This window comes from Hipposideros armiger, unplaced genomic scaffold, assembly GCF_001890085.2.
Source record: "Hipposideros armiger isolate ML-2016 unplaced genomic scaffold, ASM189008v1 scaffold_2, whole genome shotgun sequence".
Classification (NCBI taxonomy): domain Eukaryota; kingdom Metazoa; phylum Chordata; class Mammalia; order Chiroptera; family Hipposideridae; genus Hipposideros; species Hipposideros armiger.
The window spans coordinates 3408491-3425397 of record NW_017731352.1 but is presented as its reverse complement, the minus strand read 5'-3'; the positions used below and the strand labels follow the sequence as shown (position 1 = coordinate 3425397).

Genomic DNA, 16907 nt, shown 5'->3' with positions numbered 1-16907 from the left:
GCTGCTCAGCTCGGGCTGACTCGAACCACTGTTGCTCAGAGCTCAAACTCTTGAGCGAGCTCTTAACCAACTGAGCCACTCAGCCGGCCCTATTTTTCTTTTTAATATATATATTTTTAAACTTTATTGGGGAACAGTGTGTTTTTCTCAGGAGCCATCAACTCCAAGTCACTTTGTTGTCCTTCAGTCTTAGTTGTGGAGGGCACAGCTCAGCACCAAGTCCAGTCGTCATTTTCAATCTAGTTGCAGGGGGCACAGCCCACCATCCCATGCAGGAGTCAAACCCGCAACCTTCTTGTTAAGGGCATGTGTTCTAACCAACTGAGCAATCTGGCTGCCCACCGGCAGCTCAGCAGCAGCTCAGCTCAAGTTGCCATTTTCAATCTAGTTGCAGAGGGCACTGCTCACTGGCCCAGGTGGGAATCAAACCGGCAACCCTGTTGTTCAGAACTCGCGCTCTAACCAACTGAGCCACCCGGCTACCCCTCGAATGCAAGCTATTTTTGATGAAAAATAACTAACTCTTAAACTGATAAAACTAATGCTGTTTTCAGATAGTTGTTGTGAAATAAAGCCAGAATTAAGGTTATTCCTAAAATAAATATGTTTGTATATCTGGATGTATATCTGGATGTATAACACTGCTAAAAGGTTAGGAAACTTACAAATATGTTCCTTTTTCTTTAAATCTATAGATAGATATCTTATACAGCAGCAAAGACTTATTAACATATATAAATCCCTTGTTCCAAAATAAAAGACTCAAGTCAGTAACTTGTGAGGACTAATGAAATAACCTATGTGAAAACCCTTCACGTCGTGCCTAGTACTTATCAAACAAAATACCTAACCAAAAGATATATAACCAAGTAAGGCAAAAGATATGAAGTGGCATTTCATAGAAGGAAAATCTTGAATGGTTATAAACATTTGAAAAGATGTACAACCATTAGTAATCATGGAACTTAAATTCAAACCACAATGAGACACCACTTTATGACCTTCAGATTGGCAAAAAGTACAAAGTAATCATATAATAGCACATGCTGGTGAGGATATGTTATATACGGCTTGTGGAATTTCAGTTGGTGCAATTACTTTGGAAAACAATTAGGCATTACTGAAGAAAGCTGACAAACATAAATACCCAACTGCCTAGGAATTCAAATAATAGCTGCAAATCCTAGAGAAACTCGTGCTCTGTATATCAATAGACATGCACAAGGAAACTCATGGCATCACTGTTCATAAGAATAAAAAATGAAAAACAACCCAAATGCTTATGCATTGTAAAATGGATAAGTAGTTTTATATTCATGTGATGGAATATTATATAACAGGGAAAATGAAGGAGCGATAGTAACATATTATCATGGATGAATCTCAAAAACTTGATGTTGGGGGAAAGAAAGGGCAGAGAAGAATACATGAAATATGAAAAACACACAATGAAAACCTGAGTTATTTTACACCTGAAACTAATAGTGTATGTTAGCTATATTTTAATAAAAAATTTAAAAAATAAAAAATAAAACATGAGTTAGGAATACATATATGTGTGTCATAAAACTGAAGGAAAATAAGACAATGATAAGTACAAAAATCCGGGTAATGATTATATTGGGATAAAGAGGGGGATGTAACTGAGGTTGGGCACCATGAAGAGTTTCAAATGTACTGACAATGACAACATGTACAAAGTTAAAGTTATTATCCTCACTTACCAATCTACATCCCTTTCCTATTGTCCTAGGCTGGACACTGTCATCATTTTCCACTCCAGCCTCTACCCACATCATATCAGTTTCTTACATTACCTGTCTCACCCAAGGACATCATTAATCCTGTCATCCACACCAGAAATGTGAAGGTCATCTTTGATTCCTCATTTCCACCTCAGCTACCATATCAATTATCAAAGTCTCTCATCCGAACATTTCTCAAATCTCTGCGTTTGTTTCCAATCCCATCACCACAATACAGAGTGGTGATGTATACACATTTTAAAATGTATACAAAAAAATGTATACACATTTTAAGTAACATCTCTTAAAATGTGTGTGCACCCCGGCATATGTAAAGTCCTAAATCTTGGGCCATTAGAATTACCGTTTAATTTTTCTTCCCATCTCTAATGTGTCTCTCCAATCTTCCCCTCTGTTCCTTTCTGCAGCCAATAATCTTTCTAAAATGAAATCCAAATTTTTATCCTAGAAATCTTAGACAGCTCCCTGTTGTTTTCAGGATAAAAAGCACACCCTTTGTGGAAGAAGACATTTTAACATTATAATAATTAATAGTTTTAATGAACATTAAGTCAACATTTACTGTGGGTCAGGCCCCATTCAAAATGCTTTACATTTATTAACTTGTCCTCACAACAACCCTATTACGCTGGCATTTTTATTATTATGTGTTTGGCCCATAGTGGGTGATCAATAAATGGCTGTTGAATGAATGCATTTCTCTTTTATAGATGGGGAAACAAGACTTAGCATGTTAAGTCACCTAAGGTTTCATAGCTAGTCAGTCAATAGTAAATTAGTTATGCAGGGCAGTCTGATTCCAGGGCCTATAAATGTGATCCTTTATACCTCAGGTCTCTTTAAAAGTGGCCCCTAACCTACATTTCTGGCCTCATATCTGGATAATTTCTAGTGCCTTTTTTTCTACCCTAGTGACTATTCTCCAGATTTATGAAGCTAGCTCATGCTTGCCCATTTTTATTCAGGCTCTTGTTTCTGGAATGCCTTTCTCTCCTTCCATCTTGGTTAGGGTAGCTCTCCACAATCTTCAGTATCCAACTTTCTGAAGACCACCTGCCTTTGAGAAGCCCTCCTTCACCCTGAGGCTGAATTACTCCCTCCCTCTCCTTTTTCTCCCATAGCACTTTATTCATGCCTTTAATTACAGGCACTCTAACACTATATTATCATTTATTTATGTGTCTATATCTCCCTAGGTTGTGTTCTCCTGCAGGGCAGGGACTAGGTTTCATTCATGTTTGTATCCTGGCATATAATGAGGATTCAATAAATATTTGTTAAGTGAATGAGTAAATGGATGTCTTTGATTTGACTTTGCAAAAGATACAGGAAATATTTCTTTGAAAGGACATTTCTTATAATCACCTTTCTATAGAAGCTAAGGGGATAAGATTAAATCTTAATTTGGCAAAGGCCCTTGGCAGGAAACTATTTCAATATCAACAAGGTGTCTTGCTTTTTGACATTACTAAATACAAGGGTGTCAAGAGATAGTTACAAAAAGAAATTGAAAGTGCACTTAAATGGAAGAAGCTGAACAAATAAATATGAATGGTTTGCTGATACCTGCCATCTGGGGAATGAAAACTAGGGAACGTAAAAGCCAAAAAAGCCTCAAATATTTTCATTTATCTTTTAAATTTTAGATAGAGGAGTTGGGAATAGAGATTTAAAAAATTGCCAGGTACCCTGTGCTGTCTGTGCTAGTCTGAATGCCTTGTCAAAAGCATTAAGGACATCAAGTCTCTTATTGTGGATTATGTCACCTCTTCTTTGTCTGTAAGATGTAGATAACAGCAAGTTTAGTTTCTGAGACCAGTCATTTAGTTGGTTATTTGGATCCTTGAGTCTCTGAAAATTGTTCATTCCTGCCAACTTGTCTTACTAACTACTAACTTCAAGAGAGATGTATCGGACTCATCGACAGATCCAGAAGTTGGGTCATCCTGCTCATTGTTATCCTGGTATAATACTTAACAATTATTCCAATATTATTTTCAGTAACTTGGTTAAGTCCACCTTTTCCCTCCCTACCTTTCTCTGTGTAATCAAAAACACCAGGTGAAAAACTCTCAAAATAACATTCTCTTAATTACATTCCACAAATATGACCCAAAGCACCAATTCCATGGTGATAAAAAAGCTTGAAAAGGACTACAGTTGACACTTGAACAGTGTGGGTATTAGGGACACTGACCCTATGCAATAAAAAATCCACATATAACTTTTGACTCATCAAAAACTTAACTACTAATAGCCCTACTGTTTACCAGAAGCATTACTGATAATATAAACAGTCAAATAACACGTATTTTGTATGTTATATGTATTATATACTGTATTCCTACAATAAAGTAAGCTAGAGAAAAGAAAATGTTATTAAGAAAATAATAAGAAAGAGAAAATATATTTACTGTATTTATTGAAAAAAATCAGCATATAAGTGGACTCTTGCAGTTAAAACCTGTGTTGTTCAAGGGTCAACTGTATATGCATAGAGATTTCTTCTAGCTGTTTGTCACTGCTTCTTCAGTAAACTTAAGTTCTTGCCAAAAGAAGCCAGGATAATGAGAAGAACGCTTGGGTCCATGGGCACAGGAGCATCACAAGAAGTACCTATATATAAATAGACAGACAGGAGCCTTCATGCAGAATGGATCAAATTGTTGAGTTATAAGTGATGGTGTTTGAAAGACTAGTGAGCCAGAGAGATTCAAGATTCAGAGTGAGAAAATGGGGGTGGTGTGTGTGATCTACAACATAGGTGGAAAAAATAGCCTTAATAGGTGGAAAGGAGGGGTGTTATTTTGGAGGCAGGAAGTCAGAGGAGTTTCTTTTAAAAGCCTTCTGTTTTCCTAAAAGAAGGAGATGAGGTCATTCTTGAAGGGTGAGGTGGGAGGGTCAGAGATTTGTGGAGGTTTAAAAAGGCTGTTGTGGATGATAGTAAATACTAGCTTTAGCCTGACAGTCCTGAGGACCCCTTTGCAAGTGGAACCACAGAAAGGCAAGGGAACATGGGGCCAAGGTAAAGGACCAAGAACTACAAGGTGGAGAAGGAAGGAATGAAGGCTGAAGGAACTCAGCCCAAAGGGGGAAAGAGAGAGAAGAGGTCAAAGAACCTGGGTCTGAGGTGCAGCTGAGGAAAGGGCAGGGTGGGAGGGAAAATTTGGTCAGACAATGGGGTGTCCAAATTATCATTATCATTTTTTAAAAAATTTTTATTGGGGAATAGCCATGGTCACTGGTTACACATTGCTTTCATGCTACAATACAATGGCATAGTTGAGTCTATTAAGGAGGGCGCAGCTCACAGCGGCCCATGCGGGGATCCATATCGGCAACCTTGGTGTTATGAACACCATGCTCTGACCAACTGAGCTGATTGGTCACCCCTATCATTATCATTTTAAGTGTAAGAAACAGTATCAACCTGAAACAAATTAAATGTACTGCAATTTTGAGCATTGGTTTTATTTGTGGATTGTGGTTTTTCAAAAAATGTAAATGAAATTTTATACAGACCTACCTGGTTGGATCTAGAGTGGGTGAGCTAGAGCGTCATCTACCCTCTGCCAGATTTATGCCCTCCACAGAAACCCCAGGGGTGCTTTCATTATACCCCTGGGATCCTTAGAACACAGTTTAAATATTATCACTATCCAAGTTTTAAGAATGAAAAAAATGTTTTGTTAAATAAACACAATTCTGTCCTTTGATAAGACACTGTGTCACATATTTACTGTCAAAGTCATGATATCATCTCCAGAGCACATTTCTATATTTCCCATATTTATCATGGTGGACATGTATTACATTTATAATGTGATCTAACTGAGTCAGAAATGCAGTTGATTCTGGATTCAGTTCAATAATGCATCAAGACCCACCGAAGGGGTCTTGAAAAATCCCAAGAATGGGTCTCCCCAGCTGTGAGAAAGAAGCAGGTAGAGCTAATTTTCTGTATTTTTAGGGCTAACATAAGTTTTCTATCTGTCTTGCCTGCTTATTTAACATTTGTTAGAAAGTAAGACTAGATCTCCACCTCCTATATTCCAAATACTAAAATATATTCCATATAGATTAAAGATTTAGATATAAAAAGTTACAACATATAATTAGAAGAAAATGTACAAAACAAAATGTATATAAACTTGTAGTCAGAAAGCCCTAAGCAACTCGGGAAAGTCAGAAACTCCAAAAGGAAAAGATAGTCATATATGTATACACAAAAGACAAACAATGACAAGGCACAAAAGCCATAATCAAAATCAAGACTGCTAAAAATATCTGCAACACAGAGTTAATATTATGAATTGATAAGAGAAAGACAAGCAAACCAAGAGAGTAAGTGGGGTAAAGAATATGAATGGGCAATCCACAGAAGAGGAATCCAAGTAGCCAACAAATACACAAAAATAGTAACCATGGAAAATAAAAATTAAAGTAACTATCAAACAGCATCCTGTGCTGGAAAGAAAACTGCAGAAACAAATTTATAGTGTGTGTGTATGTGTGTGTGTGTGTGTGTGTGTGTGTGTGTGTGTTACTACAGTCTTTTTGAACAATAATCTAGCAATATCTATAGAACTTAAAAAATTAATGATTAAAATACAAATAAACATGCACTTTATCTTTTATTTTTTTATTAAAAAAAATTTCAAATGTACAGAAAAGTTGCAAGAATAGTACAATGAACAACCATACACCTTTCACCTAAAGTCACCAATTGTTGACATTTTATTATGTTTATTTTCTGTCTCTCTTTTTGTCTCTCTCTATGTGTATCTATGTAATATATAAATATTTTTTATATTAATTAGTCAATAATGTTTAAATAAAAACATTCTAAACTTGAGATCTAAGTGTGTCTGAGTCAAATGAAAAATTAAATTAAATCAAGCTGTATGCTGTGCACAAAACAAACCATTAAGGTACATAGTTGTATTTTGGCAATGGCAACAAAATCCTATGAGGGCAGGGAGTTTGACTTATCCATAACTATATCTCTCGTACCTAGAACACTGCCTAACATTAGAAGGCACTTAGTAAATATTTCTTGAGTGAATGAATGAGTGAACTGAATGAATGAATAAATACAAAATTATCTGCATTCTTATATCACCGTCTATTTTTCATTCAGTTGAATATCTAACTCAGGCGTCTCCAGCTTAGCTGAACAGAATTTCATTTAGAAATATGTTCTGAAGTAAAAACTATGAATTCCTACATGATAATTGGCGCTTAACAAAAATAACAACTGAAGTTCTAAGTTTGTTCATTCATCATTTATTCAGTCATTACCCTTCCCAAAACATTTATTGAGCACAATTTCATCATTCTTCTCAAAATGTTTATTGAGCACAATTCCATTGCCAGCAAGATATTTGCTATGCCCCTGAATTAGAACAACAAAAGACACAGCAGTAAGGTGGGAGAGCAGACAAGTAAACAAACAGCTAAAATGCTCTAATGGATTTAACATAACTAAAAGGTATTATGAACACTCAGAGCTGGAGAAACTAAACCAGCTTGGTCAATCAGGAAACGCTACTCAAGGGAGGTGATACTTATGTTGCTTTTTAAGGATGAATTGGAATTAGGCAGATGAATAGCATTCCAGTCATAGGAAGCAGTATTCATTCATTTATACATTCATTTCACATTTACAGTGCTTACTGTGTGCCAGTCAATAGCTCTGGAAATGTAGTAGTAAACAAGACAGAAAAGTCTGTGCTCTCCTGTGGGAAGAGATAATAAACAAGTAAAGAAATGAATGTATAAATGACAAAAAGGATAAGGGATGAGAGAGGGTCTGGGGTGGTGTGTGCCATTTTAGATAAGATGGTCAGGGAAAGGACTCATAAAAGAGATGACATTTGAAAAGAGACCTGAGTGAAGTAAGAGAAGAACTGTGGAAGGAAGAGCAACAAGTGCAAAGGCCCTGAGGTGGCCTTTGTAGCTAGAAATGAGTGAGTAAGCCAGTAATGCAGCAAGAGATTAAATCAGGGACATACAGGGGGAGATCATGTAGAGCCTATCATTCATCAGCCTGTGACTTTGATGAAATCACCAAGGAAATGAGTGTAGAATCCGAAAAGAAGTCTTAGAAGCTGGGAAATACCAATAGAGATCTGGAAAAAGAGAAAGATCCAGAAAAGGAAACTAAAATAGGAGGAAAACCAGGCATGAATGATGTTCTAGAAGAATAGTGGGTAAATGTTTTAAGATAAAAAAAGTTATTTACTGTGCCCAAACATAAGGAGAGAGAAAGCCTAGAATATTTCTCAGGGAGCAGTGAGTACCACATGATAGAGAGAGCAGAATCTGGATAGGATAATGGCAGGAGAGGGTGGTCACAAAGCAACTTTCTCAGTCATATATCTTTTCTTTTTTTTTTTTTAAGATTTTATTGGGGAATTGGGGGAGGGGAACAGCATTGGGGAATCCGGGAAGGGAAACAGACAAGTTGCTGTCCTTTTGTTCTTCAGTCTAGTTGTGGAGGATGTTGCTTCACTGGCCCATGTTGGTATTATCAGTGCGCTCTTGCTGGGTGAGGCAGTCGCTCACCGGCCATTGGACGGCCGCTCACCGCGGCTCATGAAAGCGCACGCCAGCTGCCGACCAGCCCCACTGCAGCCTACAACCGCCAGCGACTCATGGCAGCCCAGCTCCAGGTCGAGCTGTTGTTCACCATCTTAGCTGTAGAGGCTGCAGCGTCACTGACCCTCATGTGGGATCCGAACCAGGGCCCTGCTGCTCAGAGCTGGTGTCCCAAGCCAATTCCTAACCAATGCATCACTCGGCTGACCCCAGTCATATATCTTGACAACAATATTGACAAGAAGGCCTTAAACATAATGTGAGGCAAATGTAGAACACTTTATCTTTTTGAAGTTACTTTCACATACACCTGCTCAGTTGTCCTGCTAAGCAGTCTGATGTAAGACAGCCTTATAATTCATACATAAGAAATGTGGGGCTGAAAGGCGCAGGCATGACAACTTAAAAGACCTACACTGACCGAGGGCACAGTTAGGTCACGTTTTCTCTGATTCTACCTCCAGTGCTCTGTCTGCTACCTCTGCCCGCCTCCTCTTAACGTAAGGAGTTACAACATTCAAAGTAGGCATAAACCTGATGAACAATTTAGTATTCTGTTAATTTTTTTCTCATAAAAGTTTGCTTTAAAGAATTCCACAGTTAAGTCCTGGAAAAACAAACTGTTCCCCAATAAAGTTTAAATAAATAAATAAATAAATAAATAAAATAACCCACAGTTAAGAATCAACCTGTAAGCTTTCTGATATAAGTAAAAATGAAAGAGATGAGTCTGTCAACATGACGCTTTATTCAAAGGGACTAACTGTGATCAAAACCTAACAGATTCAGAAGCTGGGTCATTCTGTCTCTCTGATGCGATGGAGGTTAAGACATTATTATTCAATGGGTCTTTTATCATTTACTGAGTAATCGGATGTTTTAGTAGTCAGATAATGTTTTTACAGACTTAAAATATGAATTTGATGTTTCTAAATATTTCCTCATTTATTAAAAATTCCATCCCACAACCAAATAAATGTACTGAGTATCTTTTTCATTTCTGATTGTAACTCATGTCCAAACCCACACCTGAGGTACTTAACAAAACTATGAGTACGTTAGTGAAAGGTTGGAGCTACTATTTCAGTTTTATAAATGACTTTCTTCATATTTCTATGGGAAGAAAGGAGTGGCAGGGGTGTGTGAGGAATATGTGTAGAAATTAAAAATAAGTGAATGTTGCTGATAAATAGACTTTAAGTTTACTAGAATAGTTTATACATAGTCTACATAATAGTTTAAGTTTACTAGCTTATTCTATTTTTCTTTTCTTGACAACCTTTATTCAATTCTATTGGCTGAATAGCCTGCTGTTTTTAATAACTTTCACATGCCTTCTCTACTTCTACACTGTCCCAAATATCCTAATATATAGGACTTACCTTGTCCATTTTTACTCAGGGTGAACAGTAGGAGATTAATAAATGCATTTTTAATGAAGATAGGTCATCAATGCCTGAAATAGGAATGAAAAGAAAGAATAGATAATATATTATTTCAACTGAATAACCAGGGTAAGAAATAATTTTATGCATAACCACAGATGATTAAAAATTCAAAATATCCTATTTATTTTGTTCTTTAAATTAGAAAAGGATTTATAATTGTAAAAGACTTCAAACAATACAGAAATGTAGAAAGCAAAGCAAAGGAATTACATGAGAGAGGCTTTTTGACATTCTATAGTGGAGTTTCAAATATACATCAGTACAGTATTTCCTGCCTGTATTCTTTTTTTGCTTTTTACAAGTTGGCAATTAGTTATCCTAATTACAAATGGTTAAGATCACATACCCTGGAGCCAAGCTGCCTGGGTTTAAGCCCTGCTTTACCACTTCCTAACTGTATTTATGACCTTGAACAAGTTACTTACTCTCCTTGTGCCTCAGTTTCCTCAACAGTTAAGTAGTATCTATCTCATAGGATTGAAACAAGGATTAATTAAATTGACATACATAAGGAATTTAGGAGTGCCAGTCAGAGAGTATATATTACATAAGCATTAGTCCTTATTAGAATTATAATTTTTTCCCCAATTATGTTGGTTGCCTCTTGTTATAATATATCGTCTTTTTATTTACAGTTGGGTATATATCTGGTCTATTGATTCATCTGTTTAATTTGCACTTAAACCACACTTTTTTTTCTTTTTATTAGTTTCTAGTGTATAACACACTTTTAAAATAATTGTTGCTTTATAATATATGTTAACATCAGAGTGGAATCTATCTTCATGACTCTCCTTTTTAGAATTAAATTATGTATATGTGTATATCCATGATTTTTAATTTTATACATCAATTTAATACTTTCTCAAATTTTAAATTATTTTCTGTTGTTTTAATGGCATTAAACCAATAAAATAACTTGATAAATGACCTGTTCCAAATACGTAATTTCCTCATCCAGTAGCCTGGTCTGTGTTTCCATTTATTCAAGTCCTCTTTTATTAAAAGAGCTATATGAAAAAAATAGAAGACTTTAGAGGACTTCAAAAAAGTTTTATATTCTTCTTCATATAAGTCATACCCTTTCCTTGTCAAAATTACTTCTAGGTGCTTTTTATTTTTTGCAGTTATTGTGAACAAAGCCTCTCTTTCATCATATTTTCTTATTCCTAATAAATAGAAATGGTCTTAATGTGTGTATATAATCTCATATCTTCTTCTTGGACCTAGCACTCTTTTCCATTTCCTTTATCTGGAGATATTCAATTAACTATTGGGTTGTCGGAAAAGTCATGATGCATTTTAGCAACGAAGAACATAGAAAAAATATATCATGACTATCATGACTTTTCTGACAACACAATATTAATTTCAATCCATTTTTAAAGTTATCTAGCTATATAACCGTGTTCAAATAATGATAATTTGCCTTCTCTGTTTGAATATTTTTATATCATATCTAATACATGTTTTGTTGCATTGCCTCGCACTTCTAACACAATATTATAGGAAAGTGGCCACAATTTATAAGCATCATAAGCAGAAGTTAATCTTCCTTATATAGAAAAAGCTCCTACCAAATGCAGAGAAAAAGACCTACAGGAGAAAAATGGACAGAGAATGTGAATAGATAGTTCAGAGAGGCGGAAATATGAAGTGTTAAACATATAAAAACAAATGCTCAACCTCACTTACAATGAGAAAAATGCTGTGGTGCTGTTTTTCAGCCTTTAGATTGGCAAATAACCAGAAGTTTGTTAACACTGTGTGTTGAGAGGCTGTGGGAAAACAGGTGCTCTCATTCACTGCTGATGGGAATTTAATCCCTATAGAGGATAATTTGGCAATATCTATCAAAATTACAATACAAATATATATACCCTTTGACCCAGCAATACCACTCCTAGGAATTTATCCTTCAGATATACTTGCACACGTGTTAATTGACCTGTGTACAAGATTATTCATTGCAGCATTGTTTGTAATAGCAAAAAAATGGAAACAATCCAAATGTCTATCAATAAGGAGCTGGTTAAATAAATTGTAATATATCTATGAAATGGAATACTGTGCTGCCAAAAAAGAATGATGAGCTAATGATACAGAAAGATCTTCAAAATCATTAACTGAAAAAAACAATGTGCAGGGCCGGCCGAGTGGCTCAGTTGGTTAAGAGTTCGCTCAAGAGTGTGAGCTCTGAACAACAGCAGTTTGATTCCTGGCCCAAGCTGAGCAGCCACTGAGCTGCCAACAGGTGGCAGGATGGCTCAGCTAAAAACAAAAAAACAATGTGCAGAACAGTGGATATGGTATTGGTATTCTGCTACCTTTTGTGGGGGGAAAAGGAGGCAAAATAAGAACATATATTTTTATTTGCATATTCATAAAGAAATTCTGGAAAAATGCACAAAGTACTTATAACAGGAATTACCTTTGGTAGTCTGGGTGTGAGCCAATGGGAGACAGGAGTAGGAAAATTTAACTGAACCTGCTTATTTTTTTAAATGTTTGAACTGCAAGAATGCATTTTCTATTGGGGGGGAGGGGAACCATGGGGAGGAACATGTAAATGAGTTACATACTCAACATTTTAAAATTTTAAATCAATTTTTAACTTGGTTATTTTGGGCCCCTTTTAAATTGCTAACAGGGCATGGTGAAGTGGCTGGACGTATTCACAGGAACTCATTGTGTCAGCTGTTGTGTATCTATGTGTAGCTTTCTACTTTGGAGCCAGAAGACCTAGACACACTGGATTGAAATACCGACTGTGGCCTTAGGCAAGATCCTTAACCACTACATCGGTTGTCATGAGGATTGAATGAGGGAGATAATGTTGTATAGGTTTTAGTTCAGAGCCTGCCATGTGCCAAGTGAAAATGCTTGTTTTCATGTTTTCTGACAGTTACTATTGTAACTTGTTCCTCCCTCCTCCCAAGGCACCTGGTACCCACCTCCCTTCAAAGCCCCTAGGCTCTGTGGTAGCAGGTTTTTTTGCAAGTCCAATCCCTGGAAAGTAGACACCCCATCTTACTCAGCTGTGTCCCCATAGTGCCCAACACATTGCTTGGCATATAGTAGGCTGTAGTGGATACACAATAAATGGGTACTCCTTCACTCAACAAAGATCTACTATTTGGCCAGGTACTCTACTTGCTGCTAAGCATTAAAGAGACATGTCCTGTTGACAGTCTAGGCAGCGGTTCTCAACCTTCCTAATGCCGTGACCCCTTAATACAGTTCCTAATGTTGTGGTGACCCCCAACCATAAAATTATTTTCGTTGCTACTCTATAACTGTAATTTTGCTACTGTTATGAATCATAATGTAAATATCTTTTTGCTTTCCGATGGTCTTAGGCGACCCCTGTGAAAGAGTCGTTCGACCCCCAAAGGGGTCGCAACCCACAGATTGAGAACCGCTGCAAAGTATGAGACCCTGCAGGGAAGGGCTAATCTGGGAGTCTCCCTTAGGAACTAATTTTTAAAAAGAGAAAACTGAAAATCAATTGGATTAGTTTTACCAAGATTACGGGAAACTGTTGTAGACAGAGGGAACCACCTTCCCAAGAGAAAAAGTTTTATGCCTTTGGGAGCCAAAAGGTCAGCTGACTTTTAGGGAGTGAGGAATAGAGAAACCTCTGCAGTGGCCCTAGAGGTAGACTTGATGAAACTTGGCACTTGTCTGGTTGATACTTGTGGGGGGATGGGTGAAAAAGGTAAAGGGATTAAGATGTGCAAATTGTCAGTTATAAAAATAGTCACGGGGATGTAAAGTATAGCATAGGAATACAGTCAATAATATTGTAATAACTGTATGGCGTCAGATGGGTACTAGACTTATTGGGTTGATCACTTTGTAAATTATACATATCTAATCACTGTTATACATCTGAAACTAATATATTGTATGTCAACTGTAATTGAAAAATAAAAAATTATTTAAAAAAAGAAAACGGGGGCCGGCTGAGTGGCTCAGTTGGTTAAGAGGGCGAGCTCTGAGCAACAGGTTGCTGGTTATATTCCCACATGGGCCAGTGAGCTGTGCCAGAGCTAAGCTGCCGCTGAGCTGCCAGCTGGTGGCAGGATGGCTCAGCAGTTAGAATGTGTGCTCTTAGCAACAAGGTTTCCAGTTCAACTCCTGCATGGGTTGGTGGGCTACACCCACCCACAGCTAAGATTGAACACAGCACCTTGAGCTAAGCGGCCGCGAGCTTCTGACAGGCGACCGGATGGTGACTGGACTTGGGAGCTCAGCTAGCTGCGCCCTCCACAACTAAGATTGAAGGACAACAACTTGGCTGTTTCCCAATTCCCCAATAAAATCTTAAAAAAAAAAAAATGGGTCTCCATTGAAGGATTTTAGGCAGGAGATAGAATTGATTAGATTTGCATTTCTTAAAATCTTTCAGGGAGTGACTGGTTAGCTCAGTTGGTTAGAGTGTGGTGCTGATAACACCAAGGTTGCCAGTTTGATTCCCGCATGGGCCACTGTGAGCTGGGCCCTCCCTAAAAGAGTCTACTATGCCATTGCAGCATGAAAGCAATGTGTAACCAATGACCATGGCTGTTCCCCAATAAAATAAAAAAATAAAAAAATTTCTGGCTGCTCTTGAAAGGTTAGGAAGATATTATAATTGTTGAGAATAATGACTGTGACTGAGTGTTAAATGAATGACTAGATAAGCCCAAACAACAATTCATCACCAATTATATTCATATAGACCCTAATATAAATTTACTTGGTTTGCACATTCTCTTATATTTCGCTGAGACCATATCCTCTTTACTTTAGATCTTCACAGATATTTACTTTAGATCTTCACAGATCTCTTCAAGCTACAGATTATTAACCATTTTTAGGGTGGTTCCCTCTACGAATAGGTCCTATTACCTATTGATACAATTTTACTGTACAGGGTAATCAAATCTTGAAACTCTGGGGAGATCTCTCCATCTGCCCACACATGGCGGGGCCACACGGTCTTCATTCTACCTTACCCAACTTCCCAGTACCACTCCCTGCTACCACATGACATATTCTACTTAGGAGAAGCCTCAAGGAACTTTACAAAAAAAATAAGCAAGAGTGTAGTTTTGGCAGAGGATCAAAATCAAATATGAAAACTGAGGAATATCAGTTTCTATATTATTAATAATTTTTGTGATTTTTACAGTAACTCATTGGCTGCCTTAATCATCTAGAAATCAGTTTTGGGTAACCGTTCGGATAGTGGTACTCTCAGAATTATAATGTTATTAGGGAGTTTCTATTCTAATAATAGCTATCTAGTATACTTGGCCAAAGATAATAGAATTCAAATGATGAAAAAACAGATTCTGTTTGTCTTACCAAAATAAAAATAACAACACTAATACACAACTTAAAATTCTGGAATTACTTTTATTCTGTTCATCTTATAAAGAATTTGACATTGCTGATATAGATGCTAAGTAATAAAATTCTGAATGTCTGTTCAGAAGGTTTTGACTTTAGGGAGAAATATCTTTTTTTTCTTCCTGAAACATTCTAAAAAAAGGGAAAAAAGTCATTGTTTGATAATATAATTAGTTCTGTAGATATCAAATGAGGTGCTTCAAGCTGTGTGAATCTGAATGAGTAAAAATTCTACAGACAACGATCAAGGTTTTAAATGTCTCATTCAAACACATTTCCTCACCTGAGGGAGAGACTGTAAACATCTGCAAATAAATCTTGAATGCTGGAATCTCCTTTCAGAGTGACTTGATGAGGTTGATAAGCACCTTCTGTGACAAAATTATTCTTTGACTCTGAGTGGTAGCTATTTGGTAATTATTTAGAAGTTGAATATTTTTTTGTTTTTAAACATAGGGAAACACTATTTTGATGAAGTGACAACCATTATAGCTCACTAATGTATATAAAAGCCAATTTATCATGGTTACAATTTATCAATCAAATAAAACGTGAGTCATGAGAGCAGTGTGTCTTTGGAATGCCTGAGAGTGCCTGGTACCAGGGACTGTACACAGGCATTCAGAAAACATGTGGTGAGTGATCAATAATAATAATGATGATAATGATATGTACTCGTATGGAGAGGTTATCAGGTGGTAAGCATTTTGATACAAGCTTTACAACTATTACAGTATAACCACCAATTCTTACAATGACCCTAGGAAGTATGTCCTGTTATCCTTTTTTTTTTTTATAATTTGTAAATTAAATTATTTTTTAAGATTTTATTGGGGAATTGGGGGAGGGGAACAGTGTTGGGGAATTGGGGAAAGGGACCAGCCAAGTTGTTGTTCTTCAATCTTCATTGTGGAGGGCGCCAGTCGCCGTCTGGTTTCCTGTCAGCAGCTCGTGGCCTCTAAGCTCAAAGTGCTGTGTTCAATCTTAGTTGCAGGTGGGCATAGCCAACATCCCATGCGGGAGTCAAACCAGCAGCCTTGTTGTTAAGATCTCACACTCTATCCACTGAGCCATCTGGGCAGTAGCTCAGCTCAAGGTGCCAAGTTCAGTCTTAGTTGTGGGTGGGCATAGCCCACCATCGAAACAGGCAATCTTGTTGTTACACCAGCTGAGTCATCCTGCCACCTATTGGCAGCTCAGCGACAGCTCAGCTCAGGCTCAGCGTCACTGGCCCTAGTGGGAATCGAACTGGTGGCCCTTAAGCGCATGCTCTTAAGCCAACTCTTAACCAACTGAGCCACTCGGTCGGCCCCTGTTATCCTTTTTTTACAGATGCGGAGGCTGGGTCACAAAGAGGATGGGGAACTTGCACAAAATCACAGAGCTAGGAGGTAGTGGACCTGGGATTCAAAATTAGACATCTGCACCTAGAGTCTTAAATGTGGGATGACTAAGTCTGAGGTTTTCAAGCAGCACTTGAAACTTGGGTTTTCAAGCCCATCACTTTAGTGGGTCTTCTAAAAATTAAATAGAATAGAATGGAACAGATAATATCAAAGTGCATCACAGTATAGGTAAATAATGTTTCATAGAGCTACTATCTTTCAGTCAACTAACCCAAAATATGGTTGATACATTATTTTATTTATCAAAAGTAACAACACTGAAGTGATTAGTCCTTAAGTTCTCTTTACCA

The 16907-nt window shown here is 37.1% G+C and overlaps 1 long non-coding RNA gene across 1 annotated transcript in view; it reads left to right on the top strand.

Annotated features, from left to right (window-relative positions):
- The window catches only part of LOC109379272 (uncharacterized), a 97417-nt gene extending 84361 nt beyond the window's left edge, over positions 1 to 13056 (top strand). The window contains exon 4 of the long non-coding RNA XR_002123166.1: positions 12465 to 13056. This is a non-coding gene — a long non-coding RNA (uncharacterized LOC109379272). The remainder of the gene's footprint in view (positions 1 to 12464) is intronic.
- Positions 13057 to 16907: the final 3851 nt, after the last annotated feature.